The following is a 16,004-nucleotide window of genomic DNA, read 5'->3' on the forward strand; positions in this document are numbered from 1 at the left end:
CAATGTTTGCCTTAGTATATAATGATAGCAGTTATGCTGTACCACCGTCAATGTTTTCCTCAGTATATAATGATAGCAGTTATGCTGTAACACGGTCAATGTCTGCTTTAGTATACAGTGATAGGTGTTATGTTGTACCACCGTCAATGTCTGCCTTAGTAAATAATGATAAGTTATGCTGTACCCCTGTCAATGTTTACCTAACGATAGAAGCTATGCAGTTTTAAAAAATGTGTGTGTGGGGGTCCCACGTACAGGATCCCCCCCAGGTGCCAAATACTCTAGGTACGCCCCTGCGCACAACAGTTTTTCCCAATTTTTTTTTATCCTTTATGCGGCCTGGAGCCTCTGCTCGTGATTCGCTCATAATTTACTTATGCAGTGAGAATTTCACCTTTAAAAAAACATTACAGTAAGTAATACTGTTGTGTAACTAATACTACATTATCACATTATAATGTAGTGTTATTAACCATGAGCGAGCTGTACCAAAAATATAGAATAACAATTTAAATGTAACATTTGCAGAAGCATATTGTGCGCACAAAATTTTGGCTCTGGGAAAATTTTTGCACAAGATAAATTTTCTGCGCACACCACCTAAGAAAAATTAGAGGGAACATTGGTGCCTACACACTACTACTACTACACACACTACTGGTGTGAGTGCGTATTGTAAATATGCTTGGATACAAGGCAATATTCCCACTAACTGTTTTACACAGTAGAAATATAAGTCAGGAATTTATGAATAGGTTTCAGGAATTACAAAAGAAGGTATCTTTCATGTGGGCAAAGGAAATATTATTTATTTTGTTAGGAAAAATACCCAAGTCTGCTCAACTTATGGGGAACAGGAATCCTTTCATCTGACATCAGAGGACTAAGAACCTGCATGTGTTATTCTATGTGGCTAAAACATAAAAAAAGTATTTATTTTAAACAGACACTTTGATTAATTACCTTCAACATAGGACGATAACTTAACTTTTGATGAATAGAACCTAAGTATAACCTAAGTATTACCTGTGGCATCAAACATTTGTGTTGCAAAATGTAATAATGATGAACTGGAGGTGCACTCATAAGAGGTCTATCTTAACGCCCTCCATTTGTACCCTGCCTTCCTGGACTCATTAACTCTACATTTTAGTCCTTCAGCTCCTGTAGAAAGATACTACTTTAACCCATCTTGCACTGTCAACAATCAAGAAATAAATAGTAAGATATGCAATAGAGAACTTCTGAGGTGGAGATATTATCAAGCATATAACTATATGTTTTTCAATTATTGTTCCCCTTTTATATGATTAACACTGTGCCCTCACTGACTTCATGGACTGTTGCCAGACGATGCAATGAATTACTGTGTGCAAAGTTTAGGGATTTGCTACATTGCACCAAGGCCCAAAGCATACGTCACATATTAACCATATCTTCAAGCATCCCTATTAGAGAGTGGAACTGTTCAAGAGATTAACTCTCCTTTTTTCAACCACCTGTTCCACCCTTAATATCATTAATGCGATCACAAAGATGAGAGATTTGCCCACAGTGCATTACAGCAAAACATGCACTCAAAGTATAAAACAAAAAATATTCCTTATACCTAACAGGCACCAAAGTCATCAATGTTTTTTTTACAGTAAAATGTAAACCCACTTAGAACTGATCCCTCCCAACTATTTGTGATTTCTCCATAAACCTTTAGTAAAAAAGCTAAATTTCTATCTATCCCGAGGTAGCCCATGCTTCCTTGTCGACTTATGAATGAATGAAAAGCTGTCCGTGCTCCAAAAGTTAATATGAAGTTGGCAACAGCTTCAGGAAAGCCTTTATACAAGATTTTGGAGTGTCTCTGTTTTTTGGAGAGTCTCTTTTGGAATGTGTGCCCTTCATCCAGTAAAGTGTTTCTGTGGTCAGGCACTGATGTTGCCTGAGAAGGCCTGGCTCGTGATCTCTTTTCCAGTTAATCCCAAAGGTGTCCGATAGAGTTGAGTTTAGGGCTCTATCAGTCATGTTCTTCCACACCAGACTCATCCAACCATGTCTTTATAGACCTTGTTCTGTGCACTGGGCACAGTCATACTGGAAAAAAAGGGGCCTTCCTCAAACAGTTCCCACAAAGTTGGAAGCACAGCATTGTCCTAAATGACTTGGTTTGTCCAGTATAGCATGTATAGTGTTAGCGTCATCGGGTGTGTGTTAGTGTATGTTGTTGGATAATGTGTGCATGTATATACGTTTGTGGTATTAGCGTATGTGTGCATATGGTGTTGTGTGTTTTACGGTATAGCATAAGCATGAGTGTGTTTATCCACATGAAGTGTTAAGAGTGTGTGTGTTTTTTGTATGGGGTTGGAGTGTGTGTTACTTTAAGGTGTTAATGTTTGTGTGTCTGTTATGGTGTTAAAGTGTGTACATCTATATAACTGTGTAAGTGTAAATGTGAGTTATTAGCATGAGGGTATGTGTGTAGTATTTGGTTTTAGCATGTGTGTGTGGGTATCAGGGTATAATGTTATTAGGAGTTTTCGTGTCAGCGTATGGTGTTGGAGAGTCAAGGATGTGCCTAGGGTTGGTGTGGTACAGTGGTAGCATGAGTGGGTGCTAAAGCGAGTTTGCGTGAATATGTATGTATGTGTCAAGGACATTTGAGCAATGCCTGCGCCATCCCTCAACAATTATGGCTGGCAGCTTGGCACGCTGCAATTAATGTGGCAGCGACAGAGTGTGCACTCTGCACCCTTGCCATCCCGCGCCCCAACTGGTTAGCCTTCCCGCTTACAGCATTCCTAGCCCATGGGAGGATTTTAAGTTGGAATAATGGGTGGAACAATAGGTAGGACAGTGGGATAGACATGTGATAGGCTGATGGGAGTACCCCAGGCATTAAGCATGAGCTTGGCCCCAAGATTACTGGTGGCCCTGGAATTTATCATTTTTGCAGCTCTCCTCTGAACTCTCTCTTAGATGGGGTCTCTGGAACTGTACATATTATTCTAGGTCAGAGTCTAACAAGAGATTTGTAATGTGACAGAACCACCTCTCTTATTCTGCTACTAATGACTCCATTAGTGGCAGGTATAGACATGGTACATGCATTATACAAATGCATATATCAGTATATTTCAAATTTGTATGTTGAAATTAAGTATTATTTTAATGTATGCCGAATGCGCTCTTCTCTCACATGCATGTCTAATTAACTATAATTAGTCAGCTGGTGTTAATTAAATGCTTATTCTAGTTAATGAGAACTGCTCAACTTGAACAATATGTGAATAACATGGTATTATTTGTCGAGGTATGTGATCGCCATCTGCTGTTCAGAGCCTCTTATGATAATTCCTTAGTGTAACAATTATTCTAGAAAGGAAGCAAATAGAACACTCATGATGCGCCAACAGAAGCTTAATCAAAATCAACAACATTCTGAGTATATCTAAATGCTACATTCTTGGTTTTTTGCCTTTTAAAATAACCACATTTGCAATATGTGCATTGCCTTTTTTTAAAAATTATTTTATTTTTGGAGTGCCCCCTTTACATGGGTTTGATAGCCTCCCGAATGTGCGGGGAGGGTGTAGGTATGGCGTTTTCTGTTTTGCATTCTACAGCACTTAACCACTTCCCATCTCACATCAAAGAGGATGAAGGATACTGCTAGATTCTGTGCCTTTCCAAAGGGCAGTTGGAAAAAAAATCTGCCCCCCCTGCAAAACTTTTGGTGGGGCCACCAAACTCCAATTTAACACACACAGTAACATACTTACACACTAACATGCTAACATGCTTGTACATGCTAAGGCAAACACACACAAACATACTTATACACACTGTAACATACTAACACACACATGGTAACACATACACACTAACATATACACACACAATGACATACCGTATTTCCCCAAGTATAAGATGCTCCCATGTATAAGACGCATCTTAATTTTGGGGCCTGAAATTTGAAAAAATATATATTTCATAAAGTTATTGACCTGGCTTCCTGGGCATGATATGAGTGCGATTGATGTTAGCTGCTAGCAATTGTTAGCAATGACACTCCTATCATGCTCAGGCAGCCAGTACATGCACATCATTTTCAGCCTCCCTGTCCCCCCACACACGTATCCATGCTATCACACACAGACACATATATATTCATTCATTTACTCCCCCACCCTTACCTGAACTGCAGATCTTCTGGTGTGGCTCGTAGACTTCCGCGGGGGCCGCTGTTTCCCTCTGTGTTGCTTGAACAGGAACTGAGCGGAGTCATGTGATGTACATTCACGTGACTCCACTGGGTTCCTGTGTTGCCGCGACGGATCAAGAGACACTGCTGAACAACACAGAGGTAAGTTACACACACTGTAACATGCCAACACATAGACAGTGATACACCTCTACCTTGAGAAGGGTCGAGTAGCATTCACAGTAATGAGCCCAAACATTCACACTAACACACAAATCTAGATGCTAACACAACCATACACTCCCACTAAAACAACTAGACATGTTAACACACACGCAGACTAACATAACCAGAGACTCAAACTAACACAACCACTCAGACTAACACTAGCACACACAAATTTACACACACTTACATACCAAGAAACAAATACACAATTACCCCGACACACACACTAACATACCCGGACGAACACATACAAAGGCTAACATGCCGAGACACACGTACACACTAGCATGCCCAGACACACACTTGTTTAACCCGACACACACACTAACTTACCCAATTGCACACTAAAATACCCAGACACACACATACCCAGGTAGACACACACCCAGACAAACATGCTAACGTAACTAGACACATACATACCCAGACAAACACACAAACACAGACAGACCCAAATAGACACATCCAGACACACACAAACCCTGGCAAACACACTAATCTAGGCAGACAAAAATACCCTGACAGACACACACAAACCCAGACACACACACATAGTTAGACACACACAACTCACTTGTGGAGCCTCCGTCAAACGAGTTGACTTTACGTTAACCTCCCCATCTCAATGTGTAAGGAGTCATGGGATGGGCTTTGTACCTCCGATAGTTAACCCTTAACTCGAATGACCATTTGAGTTTTTCGTGAAAAGACCCTATTGGCTGTCAAATTAAGTTTAACATTTTCTCAGAATATCAACTTTAAAACTTTAAAATTATATCTACTGTATGGTGTTAGAGTGTATAACACACACAACACACACATACAGAAACATACTTACATACACTAACATATTTATTTACACTTACACACACAACCTACCTTTGTCTTCAAGGTCCTCACACACTATGTCTGAGTGCTGGGAAATGAAATCACATTCTGGCTCTCAGACTCAGCATGCTGAGAAAACGAGGCCCGCAGTATGGGCCTGGCTGTATGCCTGGGGGGAGCAAGTGCTAGGGGCGTGCGGGGGTATTCTGAGAATTCTGAGCCACAAACAACCAGCTGTCCTCAGGTAAGCGTTAAATAGAATTTCAGCTGTTCTGAGGACGATGTTATTTTGTGATGGTGATTGCAAATGGGGATTTTAAGTGGAAAGCCATGTGTTCATTACTCCAGCTAATGTGGTTTTCTTACACATGGTAAGCCAGGATCTTTGAATTGTCTTTTCTTATAATTCATCCGGCTACCTATTTTCATTCATGTTTTTCCTTATAACTGGACCTTATTGCTTTATCGTATCCTGTATCTTTGTCTTAAAACAGAGAAAACAGTCAGCAAAATTCCACTTTAAACAAATTTCTAAAATACTTCATGTTAAATGTATTTACACTTAATAAACATATGTAACAATGTATACAAATTTTAAAAAGCAATTTATCGGACACAGTGCTATATTCTGGCCTAGGCCTCAGGTGACAGGTCTGGGGTGGTAGCAGCTCTTTTGCCACAAAATCAGTGGTTAACCCTGGTATACTGCTTGTTTAATGGGGAAGTCGGGGAGACCATAGATCTTCCAATTGCTGATTGTTGTTAATTAGCTCTCAGGTGGGTAGAAATGATAGGCTAAAAAATGGGTCAGATAATGCTAGCCATGCCACTTTGAGACACAGCTCTCAGCTGACATTAAGTAAGTGTTTAAACTAAATATATCCAAAACATACATGTCATTATAATAAACGCTGTGATGGCAACAGTTTTTTAAGAATCACACAGTTACCAATTCATTTAACTCCGTATGGTGGATTTGTCAGTGATGCTTGGAAGCTGTGAGATTTATATGCATCATACTTTGGAATGATTTATAAAACTATATTTAATACATATACAGTATATACTGGGATTTCAAAACTAGCTGCTATACCAGAGTGTTGCATTTCCAAATGTACTTATCAGTTCTCTATATTTTTTTTAATAATATTTTTTAAATATTTTACACTTTGATTGACTATGGAACACATTTATTCATTTTATCCCCAGATGGTATAGGGTTAATTGAGGGGTAGCATCCTTAAAATGTATCCCTTTGATCATTTGATACATCTTTTTATTGGCTGGCTTCCACCCTTAAATATGGTTCAAAGCTCCCAGGCAGACGCCCTCTCCAACCAGCGGAAACTGTGATGAATGACAGAATGGAATAGTCCTGTAGGATGTGTGAGGTCGGAGAAAGATGAAAACCACGGCAGTATTAAGAAATTACTGCTGATATTTTTGTAATATATAGTTGTTGGCTGAGCACATCCGATAGATGAACAGTGTTATTCCCCAAAATAAAAGTTTGCCAAGTCAAGTCCTCCAGAGAAGCATAATTCAGAGAAAACAAATTGGAGATGACTTCTCTTCAGCGGCAAGACACATCCTGAAAGAGGCTCAAACAATGCAGCCCAGTCTCTATGTTTCTGAATTGAATTATGGCTCCAGACCGCGGTGATTAATCTTTGCACATTTCAGCACTGCCAATAATCCAGAGCAGCTCAATTAACTCCCTCACAAGATAAAGTATAGTTAGCAACACAAACCAACCGAATGACATAAAATAAGTATTCCACATTTTTTAATCTGCTATCCCCCTAATTTACCCTTTATCTGATTTACTCCCAACCAGAGCAGGCTTACAACTTTGAGAAGCAGGAAACACCCCCATTTAAAGGAAAAATGGGCGTGGAGCGGGGTTAAAGGGCCGTCCGAACGACTCTATTGGTCGCCTGCAGTGGCCTTCTTTGGCATCAACCAATTGGTTGATGCCAGAAGAGGCCCCTGCAGGCAACCAATCGGCTCACTCGCACGGCCTTTTTAACTCCTGACAGCGAACCTACAGATTTCCTCTTCCGTTAACTCCTGCGATCCTGCGTATATAACAGCAGTGGAAATTCGTAGGTTCCCCCTCAGGGGTTAAAGGGCCGTGCAAGCGACCAATAGGCTCACTGTTGGAGCAGGGAGACCAGTGGTCTCTGCTGGCCAAGTTGCTGCACCAGGATTTTAAAAGTATATACAAGCAACTCTATTGGTCGCCAGCAGGGTGCTCATCTGCCATCAACCAATTAAGTACAGGTGTATTTTTGTAATTTTTCTGTTGATCTATACCGGCAAGGTTGGGTTTGTGTATTATTCAGTTGCTCTATACTTACAATGCTGTGTTTGCTTGTGTTGTTTACTTGATCTATACATGGGAGAGGAAAAAAGAGTTGCAACACAGGACAGGATGAAGGGAATCTGGGGGTGAAGACCGTTTTTTTAGCCATGAGAGAGAGGCTGTGCCAAATTATCTTGAACCAAATCCAGGTTTACATTTGCACAAGCATTCAGTTTGCACAATAATGTTTCTGCACACACCGACTGCTAAAAATTAGAGGGAACAATGGTTCTGAGTATAGAGTCTGAAGCCCACTGTACTACATGGAAAGGTGATTGCGATTCCTGAGTATTCTACAATGATAACGTAATATTCATAGTTGGGAACTCTCTGTGAAGCCCTGAAGCCTGGGTCTCTGGGTTAGTTTCTTCTTTCCACTGGAGTGACATCTGGCCACTACAACATACTACCTATTTTACTTCTAATTCTTGCCCATACTCTGGGGCTAACTCTACCCCTGTGTCCACCTAGCCACACGTCGTTAGTACTCCCATATTTAAAAAGTTGCTCCCCAGAAGAAGGAATGCTCTGGGTACCCCACCCTTGAAAGTTCCCATGTATGTTCACATACTGCCTTAATTTAGTCCCTAAATGTACATTAGACATTAAATACTTTTGTATAGTCATTCCCCACACTTTAGTTGACATCTTAGTGAATAAAGATTTTATATAAAAGATTATAATATATGGGAAGTACTGTTGTTCCATGCATTTGTAACAGGTGTACCAGGGGTATCTATTGCTCGTTATCAGGCTGTTGTGGAATTACAATTTACATGAGGCCAACCAGCCTCGGCTGAAACAGCATCATAGGTTATACTACCATACCTGCAGGCATCATCTCGTACACATAGATATGCTCCAAAAATACTATAAATCAACTGAATATATGAAAACCAGGAAACTCTATTTTTTAGCTCCACTTTGCCGCAGTGGTGTTTTTTCTCAGTTAAGAACTCTGAAATAAACTTTGGTATGTTTTCCTGTGGTGAACTTTGGAATGATATGGTTCACAAACACTGCTGACAGCCTCAAAGAAGGATGACGTGCAAGTAGGCCACAAGCTTCCAGCTGCAGAGCAAAACTATGCACTCAAGCCTTTTCTTATGCAATTTAATGTCAGAATTAAGGTAGACACATACTTCCACTGCCTTCAATCAGGTACACACTAGGCTTGTGAATTCATACAATCCTTATTTTTAACAAAAGTTGCAGATTTGGTGCATTCCTACGAATCTCTGGTAACAAGGGGGGTCCCCAATGAAACAATTCTTAGTAGAATTAATTAAGGCGGTTGCCCATTCATGCTACCAGTAAAACAGCGGACAGCACAAAACACTTATTATATTAATTGATTGATGGATATTGGTGACAGTGTGAAATGTATTTTTTTTTTCATTTTTACCATAGAGTACAAAAAATTTGGAAATGTCAATAAGAAGGAGTGATTCCAGTTTTCATGACTTAGACAGAGATGGTGGCAGGTATGTGTGGATATACTAGTCTCAAGTTGGCTGAAGCAACAGTAGTAGTACCGAACAACCTTGCTTTAAAAGAGCTAAAATCTTGTACACCTACCAAAGTAAGGAACGATTTTAGTTACTACCAAGGACTCATGGAGGGGTCATGTGCCAGTGACTGGGTGGGATCCAGGTTCAGGTATGCTATTTGGGTATGCTATTCTATGATAAAGAACAATATAATATCCACTACCAGTGTAACTACAACCATTACCCGTTTTGTAAGTAGCACACACACACACACAAAAATGATGTGTATACAGGGCTAGCACCTCTTCTCAGGCAGAATGGACTGGCTGCAGCTGGAGGTGTAGGGCCGGTTGGGGAGATCATAGATCTACCTCTAACTAGCCCAAAATACAGGGAGTACGCTGCTCCCTCCTGATGCTTCTGGCATTTGATGACATTATATCTCATTGCTCACCACTTAAGCCACACATGCTGCAGTGAAACTGACCTCAAGCTACAGGACTACAGAAAGGTAAGAGATGGTGAGAAAGGGAAGAGATAGAATAAAATAGATAGTAAGAAAATGCATAAAGAGAAAAATATAGAGATAATGAGGAGGAAAAGCGAGAAAAGGGGGATAGAGAGAAGGGGAAGGTGACAAGAAAGTGAAGAGATAGTGAGAAAGGAGAGAGATAGTGAAAAGGGGTAGATAAGGGGAAAGAAGAGAAGTAGAGATGAAGAGGATAAAAAGAGAAAGGGGAGAGATGAGATACAAAGAGAGAAAGTGAGATAATGAGAAAAAGATGAAGAAAAGAGAGAGAAGTGGAAAAAGGGGAGAGATGGGGAGAAAAGGGAGAAAAACTTTGTTGTAGAACTGGAGAGATAATGACAACTGTGGGAGAAAAAGGGAGAAAAAGAGAGAAGTGAAGAAGAGATATAGAGAAAGGGGTGATATAAAGAGAAATGGAGGAGATAATGAGAAGGAGGAGAATCAAAATGAGGAGGGAGATAAAAGAGAAAGGGGATAAAGTGAAATATGGGTAGAGATAAAGTGAGATAAGGTAAAAGGTGGATCCAAGAAAATATAAAAGAGAAAGAGGGGAGGTGGGCAGAAAAGGTAGAGATATAGGGAAAAGATGAGGGGAGATAAACTGAAAATGTAGGGATAGGGAAAAATGGAGAGATGAGAAAAAGAGGAGGGCTAAAGAGAAAGGGGGGAGAAAGAGAACAGAGACAAAAAAATGGAGCGATAAAGAACTTAGAACCATCTGGCGCAGTTTGTAAGATATAATCAAGGCATATTTGGTACAGAGGTAGAGCTTGCAGGACATCGGGATTTGGGACTGAACTGTGCTCATGCAGTGGTAGAAGTTGGGAGGCATGACGATGCAATCAGGGATGTAACTGTGTTCCACTCCACTTCCGAGTGTCAATTATACCATTGGTTTAACTAGCAACTATCCCCTCTAACTTTTTTCTTCCACAATACGTAAGGTAGACATGACTGCTGACATCTAAAGGTCATGTAAGAAGCCGTCTTCCATTGTTTTATTAGTTAAGTCTCTGCAACATTGTAGCAGCTAAGGGGTGATATTGGGGAATTTAGATGCATTTTAGAATCCTAGTGAGATGGATTTGTCTTGCTCCTGTTATTATTTATTTATAGTTTTATATACCTCTTTAGTATTTCTTCCTTTTGTGTAGATTCTTTGTAGTCACAACAGCAGAGTTTCCTCTAGCCAGGGGTTGATTGAGGCAATAACGATGTTCCACCAGAACATGGCTTATGGAGGAGTGGCAAGTCTTGGCCTTATGGATAACTGCCTGCCAGACTAATGTTCATCAGCTGGTTGGTCTTTAATTGAAATATTATTCACGTTGAACGTTGGGGAATAAGGTAATAGAGCTGTGGCCTATGCCCTTTCTCACAATTACTGTGTCCTGTTTTGTGTGGAGGTCAAGGGTTGAGGTGAGTAGGCTAAGGAATGCTAAAATATTCGGAGCAAAAAAGACCATTAAATGGAGGAAATATAAATTTGTATCATACTTGGATAGCTCCATATAACTATTGAACAAGATTGAGAGAGATAAATCGTCAAGCCCAGTAGGGGAAGATAACTGTGTTACGATAATACACTGAATAAAATACTCATGTTTTCTCCTATTTTTTTTTTACAGTCCTTTGTTGCCATCTTGTGGCTTGTGAATGTCATAAATGACAATCTACATTAAGTAAAAAAACATTTACCTTACTTCCCTGCTACTAAACACCCTAAGCTAAGGGCGTCCAACATGCGGCCCGCGGGCCAAATGCGGCCCGCGGGACCTTGAGGTGCGGCCCGCGTGAGATCGGCAGCCAGGATCACAAGAGCCCTGCTGCTGCTTACTTGTAATGATGTCCGGATCATGAACGAATCGTTCATTTGATCCGATTCTTTTTAGTGATCCGGATGAATCGGTTCAGTAGACTGAACGATTCATTTGTAGCGGTTCAGTCTGTGAATCATGCAGCTGTAGCCTGATCCTAGAGCTGTGAGTCATCTGCAGAGCACTCAGACACAGACTATGGGGTCAGTTTACAGCTCATTAATTCACAGAGGAACGATGACTCAGAGTCAGAGAGTCGTTCAAAGATTCGAATGATCCGAAGATTCGAATGATTCAAATGATTCGAATCTTACAGGGATCCGGATCTTACAGAGATTCGAATCATTCAGAGAATATTACTGATACCATACTTTTATAAATAAATACATTAATAATGTTCACACTGCCCCCAGGATTTAGATTCCCCTGAGTTTGCCCCCCTTTACCTATAACTGCACCTACAGTTAACTTTATTAAATTAATTAAATTAACCCTCAGTCATCAGCATAAAATTAACCCTTATACCCCATCAACCATAACTGCCCCTGAAATTAACCGTAAAGATCCCATTAACCATACCGGCCCCTGAAATTAACCCTAAAGACCCCAATAACCATAACGGCCCCTGAAATTAACCATAAATACTCCATTAACCATAACTGCCCCTAAATTAATTGCATGTACTCCAGATAAATTACCTAATAAATTGGTATGGTTGATGGGGTCTTTAGTGTTAATTTAGGGGCAGTTATGGTTAATGGGGTGTTTAGGGTTAATTTAGGGGCAGTTAGGCTTAATGGGGTGTTTAGGGTTAATTTGGGGGCAGTTATGCTTAACGGGGTGTTTAGGGTTAATTTAGGGGCAGTTATGCTTAATGGGGTCTTTAGTGTTAATTTAGGGGCAGTTATGCTTAATTAGGTGTTTAGGGTAAATTTGGGGGCAGTTATGCTTAATGGGGTGTTTAGGGTTAATTTGGGGGCAGTTATGCTTAATGGGGTGTTTAGGGTTAATTTGGGGGCAGTTATGCTTAATGGGGTGTTAAGGGTTCATTTTAGGGGCAGTCATGGTTGATGGGGTGTTAAGGGTTAATTTTAGGGGCAGTCATGGTTGATGGGGTGTTTAGGGTTAATTTAATGGTGAGGGTTAATTTAATTAATTTAATAAAGTTAGCTTAAGGTGCAGTTGCAGGTAAAGGGGAATGTAAATCCTGGAGGCAGTGATTATTAATGTATTTATTTATAACAGTATGGTCATATTATCTGACTGATTCGAATCCCAATGAAGGCAGAGAGTCGTTCAAAGATCCGGATTTTACAATGATCCGGATCTTACAGTGATCCGGATCACTGTAAGATTCGGATCCCTGTAAGATCCGAATCTTTGAACTACTCTCTGCCTTCATTGACATCACTGGAGTAGGCAGGGGGGAGGATTCATTGAGTAATGAAAGGGGCGGGGCCAATCGTTAGTGTGCCTGCACGGAGTTACTGGAAAACAGTAACTCCTGTGAGTCACACTGAGTGATCCGAAGATTCGGGTCATGAATCGGATCATTTCAGTGAACGAGTCGAAATGATCCGATTCACTTTAATGATCCGAACTTCCCATCTCTACTTACTTGTGGGAAGTCTTATTGTCCTGCACAGAGGAAGCGGGAGGCCACGCCCCCTGCTGAAGTCTGTGAGCGGCATCGAGAGCTGTAGTGCAGGTAAGGGGGTGGGGGTGGTTGTTTGAATGAGTATGCCTGATTGAGGGAATGAATCTGTGAATGAATGAATTTGTGTGTGATAGCATGGATGTGTAAGTGCTGGAATCTAGGCATGATGGGACTGTGATTGCTGTTAGCAATCACATTCCTATCATGCCAAGTCAGCCAGTACATGCTGAAACCTGGCCAGCTGCCCCCTTGTTTATTGATGCTGCCAGCAGTATGGGGTCTGCACATCACTTACAGCCACCCTGTACCAGCATGTACTGGCTGACTTGGGATGATAGGAGTGTGATTGCTAACAGCTAACAGGAATCTGCTAACAGCAATCACACTCCTATCATGCCAAGTCATATTGTTGATTTTTTTTTGTCCAATTGTGGTGTTACTTTTAACAAAAGTGTGGTTAATGGACTAAAATTGGACAAAAAAAATACAATAACCATTAATTTCTATATGATTGTTGACAGCTGTCAGATACTTTATCATAGAAAACATGTATTCCATATATTCTGTACTTTACATGAACACAAAATGGAGTCAGAGCCATTTTATTTTACTTAATCATGTAGTGATGATTTCTTTTTGTGTTTGTTCCCTCTATAATAGAGAACAAAGAAGTATTCATGTATATAGATGTTTCAGTATGTATGATACAATTAATGTTATCTTCCATGAGAAAGTTAAGGAGTAGACGCTGCATATCTTTAGAAATGTAACTTGGAATGGGGGATACATGGTAAGACTACCAAGGCCTGAGTTACTATCTAGGAGGTAACACCTGGCGATTAGGGTGACCAAGGATAAATTCCAAACACATATTTAATGGTTTTAAGTTAATTCTTAGACCAGACCTAATTTTAATGGGTAAAACCCACCGTTATGATTGGAGAATTCCAATCAAGAGGTGGAGGCTATGATAATAAGCTCTGTTTTTAAGCTTATGTCTTGGCTAATTAAAAAAAGGAAAAAAAAGGAAAAGGACGGACTGATTCACCAAATTTACCCCAGAGAACTGGAATCTTAAGATCCTGGCACCATATTTCACTCTTAGAGTTATTTGGCGTTCTAACCTATATAACTTTTAGAAAGTTATATTCTTTCCCACTTAATTTCTTGCCACTGAACCTGGATTAATTTCTACAAGGACCAGTTGGACAACAGCAACAAGTGGTGGTAAATATAATTGTTTTATTATTCTGAATAGAGATGAATTTTGTCTTCTTCATATAGAATTCCCTGTTTCTGGGAAATAATATATTGCATTATTGTATATGACGGCTTGTGAGACTGCAGCTTATAACCCGTGATAATAACAATAATGAAAAGGTATTTTTACCTTGAGATGAAGTTTGACATCATTTGCATCTATTAGGAATTTCACTAATACTCGTAGACATTATTAAATTACTTTTTAATTTGTCATATTAGTTAAACTAATATAAGAGAAATAGTGATATCTTTATTACTGCCCTGATTATTATCAATTTTTGGTTGCTGAGTGGACTGGAAATTAATTGTGTGTTAGACTCATATAGTACTAATTCATATTGATAACTATCGATAATATATTGTATTTGAATTGATTTAATTTTGACATGTTTTAAGAACGTTGTGTTTTATATTATGCACTGTGTGACTCATACATGGATTTTATAAATTGTATTCACAATAAATAAATATTTTTGATTGACTATCGTGGCGATATCTATCTAATTTGAATTATAATTTTCGGCGATCTGAAAGAATTTAGGATCGGAGATAAAATATAGGGTATCTCCTTAAATTAATATTGTGGATGTGGTACTACAATATTTGGTAGCGTCGTTATTTTGTGTGTGTGACGAAATATTGGTTTTGCCTATTTTGTCTCATTAATATCCCTAACACAGCAATCACACTCCTATCATGCCCAGCCAACCAGGTTTTGTGTCGTTTACTTTATTTTAATCTGCATATTTTATTAAAGGCTATATTTTCTCACAGTAAAAAATGAGTGCGGCCCTCGCACGTATACAATTCTGATGAAGTGGCCCACTGCAGAAAAAACTTGGGCACCCCTGCCCTAAGCTATATGTCTGCCTGGGAGATTGCTATAGTTTTATGTATGTATTAATGAATAGCAGATTAATTTCTAGATTCATGATTACTTCCAATTACATAGTTGAAGTAATGTAACAATGACATCATTTTCCCTATTTAAAATGTCATTTCCTGTGGTGTGGGGGACTGATAATTTAGTGAGTTAAACCACCATAACCCAATCTGTATTAACTAAGGCCAACCCCACTGAGCCTCTCCTGCTAGCAGAAAATATTTGGTGCTGCTCAATAAATGACCAGGGCAACTTTCCCAGCAGCTACCTCCACAGGTGCAGTCCTTACTGCTGAGCGCCAGGATACAGCATCATATACTGTCACTTTCCATTGGGCACCAGAGAAGCAGCAAGTCTGATCGCTACCTGTCAGAACAGCTTGGTTGGCCTTCTAAAATGCAAGCTTTCTTGAAAAAAAAAAAGCCTCCACCGCTGAGCGGTGCCCTTCATGGGGCAGACATTTTCAAGGGCATATTCCCAAAAGGTAGTGAAAAAATCCGAAACTAATTGCAACCACATCTGCACACAATGGTCACCCCCATTCCATATATATGTATATATATATATATATATATATATATATATACATATATATTGAGACTGTATACATTTATGGTTGCATTATGGTTGCATTGTTTGAAAGTTTCTATGATGAAAGTTTGTACAACTCAGTACTTGTGGTCTTGGTTAGTCTTTCTGGTGTTATTACTGTTGCACTGTTACATATTGTTTCTTGTATTTGCTCT

Source organism: Sceloporus occidentalis, unplaced genomic scaffold (genome assembly GCF_023333645.1).
Source record: "Sceloporus occidentalis isolate IW3139 unplaced genomic scaffold, rSceOcc1.0.p SCAF_147, whole genome shotgun sequence".
Classification (NCBI taxonomy): domain Eukaryota; kingdom Metazoa; phylum Chordata; class Lepidosauria; order Squamata; family Phrynosomatidae; genus Sceloporus; species Sceloporus occidentalis.